This window comes from Lemur catta, unplaced genomic scaffold (assembly GCF_020740605.2).
Source record: "Lemur catta isolate mLemCat1 unplaced genomic scaffold, mLemCat1.pri scaffold_178_ctg1, whole genome shotgun sequence".
NCBI classification, from domain to species: domain Eukaryota; kingdom Metazoa; phylum Chordata; class Mammalia; order Primates; family Lemuridae; genus Lemur; species Lemur catta.
The window spans coordinates 1-8337 of record NW_025423796.1 but is presented as its reverse complement, the minus strand read 5'-3'; the positions used below and the strand labels follow the sequence as shown (position 1 = coordinate 8337).

General features: G+C 51.1%; 1 non-coding gene and 2 pseudogenes across 1 annotated transcript; all 3 read left to right on the top strand.

Moving 5' to 3' along the window:
• Positions 1-226: 226 nt before the first annotated feature.
• Positions 227-347, top strand: LOC123629584 (annotated as a pseudogene).
• A 3451-nt stretch (positions 348-3798) lies between these two features.
• Positions 3799-3916, top strand: LOC123629586 (annotated as a pseudogene).
• A 1200-nt stretch (positions 3917-5116) lies between these two features.
• LOC123629574 lies at positions 5117-5235 on the top strand. Its single transcript, XR_006732115.1, has one exon. It is a non-coding gene; the product is annotated as a 5S ribosomal RNA (ribosomal RNA).
• Positions 5236-8337: the final 3102 nt, after the last annotated feature.

The window sequence follows — 8337 nt, the reverse complement described above, 5'->3', positions numbered from 1 at the left end:
TCTGCTCCCTCGGGGTGTGGGACGGCGGTGCGTCCGTGGTTTGGGTGGGGGTGGGGGGGTGCGCGCGCGAGACCCGTCAGGCTCCGCCTGGCCCCCCCACCCCCCACCCCCCGATAAGGGCAGGTGGGCTAGCGAAGGGCCAGGGCGGCGGGAGGGACCCGACTGCGCAGGGAGGGACGCGTCGCAGCAGATCGGCCTCTTGAGGCGTCCGGGGGCGGCCGCCCTCGTCTACGGCCAGACCGCCCTGAACGCGCCCGATCTCGTCTCACCTCGGAAGCTAAGCAGGGTCGGGCCCCGGTTTAGTACTTGGATGGGAGACCGCCTGGGAATCCCGGGTGCCGTAGGCTTTTTGCTCTGCTTCTTTTTCTGTCCCGCCCCCCCTGGGCTGGGAAGGGGAGGGGGGGGCCTTCGCCCTCCGCGCCCCGGCCCGGCTCCGCCCCCGGCCGGCCCGGACCCTGCCCCGTGGCCCCTGGAGACAGGGTCAGATTGGAGATGTGGAGGCTCAGTCCCCGAGGCTGTCGCCCCTCACACACCTGCCGCAGGTCCGGGCCTCCGGAAACTTCTGACCGACCGGCTCTGAATTCAGGACACAGTCTAAAGTTGTCCAAGGAGATGACCACGTTACCACCCTAGACAGGAAAAATTGGACCCTATCCACATATGCAGAAGAAGAGAATCTAAACAGCTGGCTATTCGTTCACGGTAACATAATTCAGGAATCCAGAGGCGAAGACATCTAGAAACACTTTTCAAACGTCTAAATCTTTAGAACATATTCTGAAGGATTAAGAAGTAGAAGCATTCTTTGGACAGTCACGAGCAAGACCAGGGTGTCGATAGGAAATCCTTCTGTTCGATACTGCAAGAGACGCTCCAAAAACATACTACAACAAGGGAAAACACTAACAATATATGGGAAAGGAAAATCACCTTTCTTCATTTTCCTCACCTCCTACGGTTCTCAAAAGAGAATGTTTGCCCCTATGCGCGGGAGACCTGTAGAAATCCTAGGTGAGTCCAGCAAGATAGCTCTAGATGAAATCAACATTCGATCGATAGTTTCGATATTTCTTATTTCCTCGCAAATACACAATAATGAATGCAATTCTTGAAAAGGATAACATTCAAAGTCACAGAAAATCCACACAGCACCTACGGGGCAAAGGTGCCAACTTAGATGGAAAACTTAGCAAAAACGTACATGATGGCTCCAATCGATGGAGAGGCTACCCCGTAGTCCTCGATAGACGGACACAGAGTCCCCAAACTAATCATTTCCCCCCACATTAATAAATAATCCCATTTAAACAGGGTTTATAACTAGAAACTTACAATCTGCTTCTTTCTCTTTTTCTTTTAATTTGGGAAAGGGATATGTTAAAGAATGATGATCATGATCATGATTATCATTATGACTATTATATTAAATCGAATTAACCGTACCAAAACCCCACCACTCACCTTATAAAAATGGGAGTTGATGCATATGTGGGAAGCCGCTGTGTATCTTTGTCTCAAGGCGTGGAACCACAAAAACGCTTCTCCCAAACAAATCCCATCTCGACTGTCATCCTTTTCCTTGCTTTTCCTTTGAAAGTTTTTGCTCTCTGTTATAGGACTATCTCATTGAGGTAGTTTGTTAATTTCACAGTTTATAGAATACATGTGGAACCATTCTGGATTCCTTCTGGGGCAACTTGTGTGCCAGGGGGAAACCTTCTGTTTGGAGAATACTCCTCGCTTACACAGGAAGCTGCAGTTCATCAGCGCTGCTAGAGAATGGCACTGCACGAATCAGTCGAAGCATCTTTATGCGATCTTTGACTAGGTCCGTGTACAAGGGGCTCCCGTGAGGATTACCCTAGATGCTTCCTGGTCACATGTGCCCTATCTTCTCTCTGGTACGTGCTACTCAGAGAATATGCTTGCTCCTGAATTATGCCAGCATTTATTCATTTCCATTTAGGCTACAGTGTTTTCCAAATGGTCCTATAATTTCGCCTCCCATATCAGCAGGGTGTGTGCAAGAGTTTTCCTCAAAGCCAACACAGTGATCAGTTTCTTAAGTTTCCTCAATCTGGTGAGTTGGAAACTATATCTGGCTTCATTTTTTATTCTGCATTTCCTTGACCAATAATGAGGACACGGGGCCAAAGGCGTATTAAGCGTATTAAACGTAGATATTCTGTAACAGTCATATTTTGCCAATTATATGGGCTACAGATACCTTGTCCTGTTTGAAGCTTGTTTTTGACCCTCTTCATGATATCTTTGGAAACTTTTTATTATGGAAAATTTGAAATAGAAACAAAATCGGAAAGAATAGTAGAATACTTTCTCACTACCCTGACTCAAGAAATCACCAACCCCTGGCCAGATCTTGTTTCCTTTATACCCCTCCTACCTTAAGTTCATGATCCCCTTAATAATATCCCTCCAACGATAAAAAGTCAATATGTTTCTATCAAAGGTAGAGGCTTTCTTCCCTTTTTCAGGGTACTCACAGCCACATTATTCCATGTAAAAATTTCACCGTGTTAGAGATAACAGCAAGTACTCAATGTTTGCGTTTCCCTGAGACACACACGCTCATTTCAGTTTCTTTGAATCCAGTCCAAATACAGTCCATACCTTGTGAGGGGTTGAGATGTCTTTTGAAAGAGTGTCCATACATCGCGACTAGTCGGGGGCAGCCCCGGTTGTCACCATTTCCCTTTGTTTCCTACCGCTGTCCGCAGTGACCCGAGCTATTTTTGCATTGTGAGGGGTTTCATCGTGGATTTAAACGTATTGAACGTGTTTCAATATCTTGCAATTATTAGACTTGCTGGCGATCAAACCGTCCTGTGTTTGGCAAACGGGAGTCTACTCATTCTGGTTCCTGTGTCTTTTGACGTGACCCTCGTCCTGTAGGATATGGTAGCATCCGTGCTTCCCAGTATGAGAAGCGTGCGTTTCCCGCCCCCAGACCTCAAGTCAGCGTATGTCTCCAGTAAGTCTTAGGACCGTTTAATAACGATGGTTGGCGGAGACCACAATCTAGATGCTGGTGAAATGCACTAGTGTCGAGTTCGCACCTATGTCTCAGCACTTTCCGTGGAAAAACTTAAAAAAAAAAAAAAAAGAAAGAAAGAAAGAGAGAAAGAAAAGAAAAAAAAATTACAGGAAAACACATTGAGTTTACACTGATAATCCAAGTTCAAACTGAGAACTGAGAGTTTTTTTACATTACTTTACCGATTTCACCTCTTCCTCTCACACCCAGATTCCCAGTCCCCAAAGACACCAACAGCATTTCTTCTTTGCAGGATCCCACAGAATAATCGTAGCCATGCACCATAGAACCGTGGACTGGTTCCTACTGCATGAAGTAGGAAAGGCGAGGAAGGAACCTTCTATTGTTCCGGCTCCACTGTGAAAATGTAAGAGCTGCCGTCCGCCGAAGCCAGTCTGCTCATGTCCAAGGAGCTGTGAGCCACGTCACACTCCTTTGGAATATTTCCCTGAGCCTTCATGTGGGCTCCTGACGTCTGTAGAATCTGACAAGCTCACACGTTGTCCTCCCGTTTGTGTCCTCCGTGCTTTGAATAGATGTGCTATTGAGTGCTTGATTTTTGTTGTCATAGGTGTATGTGTTTGTGGCAAAGTGTTGAGTGTTTGGTGTGTATGTAGCAGCTAGAGAGCGAGGCTCTGAAGGCTACTGGGCAGCAGGAGGGCGCGGGGTCGGGTGGGGGGCGCTGGGCCGGGAGGGCCGCGTAGCAGCTGGGCCTCTCGAGGCGTCCGGGGACGGCCGCTGCCGTCTAGGGCCATAGCACCCTGAACGTGCCCGATCTCGTCTGGTCTGGGAAGCTAAGCAGGGTCGGCCCGGTTAGTACTTGGATGGGAGACCGCCTGGGAATACCGGGTGCTGTAGGCTTTTGCTTCTTCTTTTGTCCCGCCCGCCGGGGGGTCGGGGGTGGGGGGGCCCCCCCTCGCCTTCTGCGCCCGCCCCCACTTTCGCCCTCGGGCCCCGGCCCCTCCCCCCCCCTCGGCGCGACCCGCTGCCCCCGCCCGGGGCTTCCTCCCCTCTCCCCCGCTGCAGCACCACCGCCAGGTGGCGGCAGCGGCAGAGCGTCCCAGGCGTTCCGTTGGGCCGGCAGCGGAGCCCCAACCCTGGGCCCCACACCGGGCCGGGGCCGGGCGGCGGGATCCCTAAGTGCCGCCGGGTCTCCTCTCCCCCGGACCCCGCACCCGCCGCCCCGCACTCCGGGACATCGCGTACACCCGGCGCGGGACAGCCCAGGGCGGCAAACCGTGTCCTGGGCCCCCCGGACACCCGGCCCACCGTGCACTTTCTCTCCGCCGCACACCCGGGCCTCGGGCCCGGGCCTCACGCCGGGCGGGCTCCTCGCCGCCGACGGGGCTCCGAGAGACACACCGGCGCGCCGCACAGGGCGACTCGCTGGCCCCCTGGGCAGAGAGGACACACAACAGCACACGGAGCGCACGCACCCAAACCCAAACCACCCACCGGCCCCTGGACCCCTGGCTACACACCCCAAACCCCACCCCACCGGGCCACAGGATAGCCGGCTCCGGCCCCCCGCGCAGCCCCCCGCCCCCGCGCGGGGGCTGCTGCCACACGCAGGCCCTGAGGGGAATCGGGGCAGAACGGTCCTCCCCAGACGGGGGGTGGGGTGGCGGGGTGGGGGGGGGACACTGCAGATCTTCAGGACCTCCGGGTGACGGACCAGCGGCAGGCGCGGCCCTGCCTCCTCCTCCCGGCCCCGCCCCAAAGCCCCTCCCCACCGTGCCCTCGCGTGGGCCGGCGGAGGGCCCTCTCTCGCGCACTCTCCGGCTCCGGCCCTCCGCCCCCCACGCGTGGAAGCCTGTCCCTGCGCGCGTGCCCGTGGGTCTGCTCCTCGGGGTGTGGGACGGCGGTGCGTCCGTGGTTTGGGTGGGGGTGGGGGGGTGCGCGCGCGAGACCCGTCAGGCTCCGCCTGGCCCCCCACCCCCCACCCCGATAAGGGCAGGTGGGCTAGCGAAGGGCCAGGGCGGCGGGAGGGACCCGACTGCGCAGGGAGGGACGCGTCGCAGCAGATCGGCCTCTTGAGGCGTCCGGGGGCGGGCCGCCCTCGTCTACGGCCAGACCGCCCTGAACGCGCCCGATCTCGTCTCACCTCGGAAGCTAAGCAGGGTCGGGCCCGGTTAGTACTTGGATGGGAGACCGCCTGGGAATCCCGGGTGCCGTAGGCTTTTTGCTCTGCTTCTTTTTCTGTCCCGCCCCCCTGGGCTGGGAAGGGGAGGGGGGGGGCCTTCGCCCTCCGCGCCCGGCCCGGCTCCGCCCCCGGCCGGCCCGGACCCTGCCCCGTGGCCCCTGGAGACAGGGTCAGATTGGAGATGTGGAGGCTCAGTCCCCGAGGCTGTCGCCCCCTCACACACCTGCCGCAGGTCCGGGCCTCCGGAACTTCTGACCGACCGGCTCTGAATTCAGGACACAGTCTAAAGTTGTCCAAGGAGATGACCACGTTACCACCCTAGGACAGGAAAAATTGGACCCTATCCACATATGCAGAAGAAGAGAATCTAAACAGCTGGCTATTCGTTCACGGTAACATAATTCAGGAATCCAGAGGCGAAGACATCTAGAAACACTTTTCAAACGTCTAAATCTTTAGAACATATTCTGAAGGATTAAGAAGTAGAAGCATTCTTTGGACAGTCACGAGCAAGACCAGGGTGTCGATAGGAAATCCTTCTGTTCGATACTGCAAGAGACGCTCCAAAAACATACTACAACAAGGGAAAACACTAACAATATATGGGAAAGGAAAATCACCTTTCTTCATTTTCCTCACCTCCTACGGTTCTCAAAAGAGAATGTTTGCCCCTATGCGCGGGAGACCTGTAGAAATCCTAGGTGAGTCCAGCAAGATAGCTCTAGATGAAATCAACATTCGATCGATAGTTTCGATATTTCTTATTTCCTCGCAAATACACAATAATGAATGCAATTCTTGAAAAGGATAACATTCAAAGTCACAGAAAATCCACACAGCACCTACGGGGCAAAGGTGCCAACTTAGATGGAAAACTTAGCAAAAACGTACATGATGGCTCCAATCGATGGAGAGGCTACCCCGTAGTCCTCGATAGACGGACACAGAGTCCCCAAACTAATCATTTCCCCCACATTAATAAATAATCCCATTTAAACAGGGTTTATAACTAGAAACTTACAATCTGCTTCTTTCTCTTTTTCTTTTAATTTGGGAAAGGGATATGTTAAAGAATGATGATCATGATCATGATTATCATTATGACTATTATATTAAATCGAATTAACCGTACCAAAACCCCACCACTCACCTTATAAAAATGGGAGTTGATGCATATGTGGGAAGCCGCTGTGTATCTTTGTCTCAAGGCGTGGAACCACAAAAACGCTTCTCCCAAACAAATCCCATCTCGACTGTCATCCTTTTCCTTGCTTTTCCTTTGAAAGTTTTTGCTCTCTGTTATAGGACTATCTCATTGAGGTAGTTTGTTAATTTCACAGTTTATAGAATACATGTGGAACCATTCTGGATTCCTTCTGGGCAACTTGTGTGCCAGGGAAACCTTCTGTTTGGAGAATACTCCTCGCTTACACAGGAAGCTGCAGTTCATCAGCGCTGCTAGAGAATGGCACTGCACGAATCAGTCGAAGCATCTTTATGCGATCTTTGACTAGGTCCGTGTACAAGGGGCTCCCGTGAGGATTACCCTAGATGCTTCCTGGTCACATGTGCCCTATCTTCTCTCTGGTACGTGCTACTCAGAGAATATGCTTGCTCCTGAATTATGCCAGCATTTATTCATTTCCATTTAGGCTACAGTGTTTTCCAAATGGTCCTATAATTTCGCCTCCCATATCAGCAGGGTGTGTGCAAGAGTTTTCCTCAAAGCCAACACAGTGATCAGTTTCTTAAGTTTCCTCAATCTGGTGAGTTGGAAACTATATCTGGCTTCATTTTTTATTCTGCATTTCCTTGACCAATAATGAGGACACGGGGCCAAAGGCGTATTAAGCGTATTAAAACGTAGATATTCTGTAACAGTCATATTTTGCCAATTATATGGGCTACAGATACCTTGTCCTGTTTGAAGCTTGTTTTTGACCCTCTTCATGATATCTTTGGAAACTTTTTATTATGGAAAATTTGAAATAGAAACAAAATCGGAAAGAATAGTAGAATACTTTCTCACTACCCTGACTCAAGAAATCACCAACCCCTGGCCAGATCTTGTTTCCTTTATACCCCTCCTACCTTAAGTTCATGATCCCCTTAATAATATCCCTCCAACGATAAAAAGTCAATATGTTTCTATCAAAGGTAGAGGCTTTCTTCCCTTTTTCAGGGTACTCACAGCCACATTATTCCATGTAAAAATTTCACCGTGTTAGAGATAACAGCAAGTACTCAATGTTTGCGTTTCCCTGAGACACACACGCTCATTTCAGTTTCTTTGAATCCAGTCCAAATACAGTCCATACCTTGTGAGGGGTTGAGATGTCTTTTGAAAGAGTGTCCATACATCGCGACTAGTCGGGGGCAGCCCCGGTTGTCACCATTTCCCTTTGTTTCCTACCGCTGTCCGCAGTGACCCGAGCTATTTTTGCATTGTGAGGGGTTTCATCGTGGATTTAAACGTATTGAACGTGTTTCAATATCTTGCAATTATTAGACTTGCTGGCGATCAAACCGTCCTGTGTTTGGCAAAACGGGAGTCTACTCATTCTGGTTCCTGTGTCTTTTGACGTGACCCTCGTCCTGTTGGATATGGTAGCATCCGTGCTTCCCAGTATGAGAAGCGTGCGTTTCCCGCCCCAGACCTCAAGTCAGCGTATGTCTCCAGTAAGTCTTAGGACCGTTTAATAACGATGGTTGGCGGAGACCACAATCTAGATGCTGGTGAAATGCACTAGTGTCGAGTTCGCACCTATGTCTCAGCACTTTCCGTGGAAAAACTTAAAAAAAAAAAAAAAAGAAAGAAAGAAAGAGAGAAAGAAAAGAAAAAAAAATTACAGGAAAACACATTGAGTTTACACTGATAATCCAAGTTCAAACTGAGAACTGAGAGTTTTTTTACATTACTTTACCGATTTCACCTCTTCCTCTCACACCCAGATTCCCAGTCCCCAAAGACACCAACAGCATTTCTTCTTTGCAGGATCCCACAGAATAATCGTAGCCATGCACCATAGAACCGTGGACTGGTTCCTACTGCATGAAGTAGGAAAGGCGAGGAAGGAACCTTCTATTGTTCCGGCTCCACTGTGAAAATGTAAGAGCTGCCGTCCGCCGAAGCCAGTCT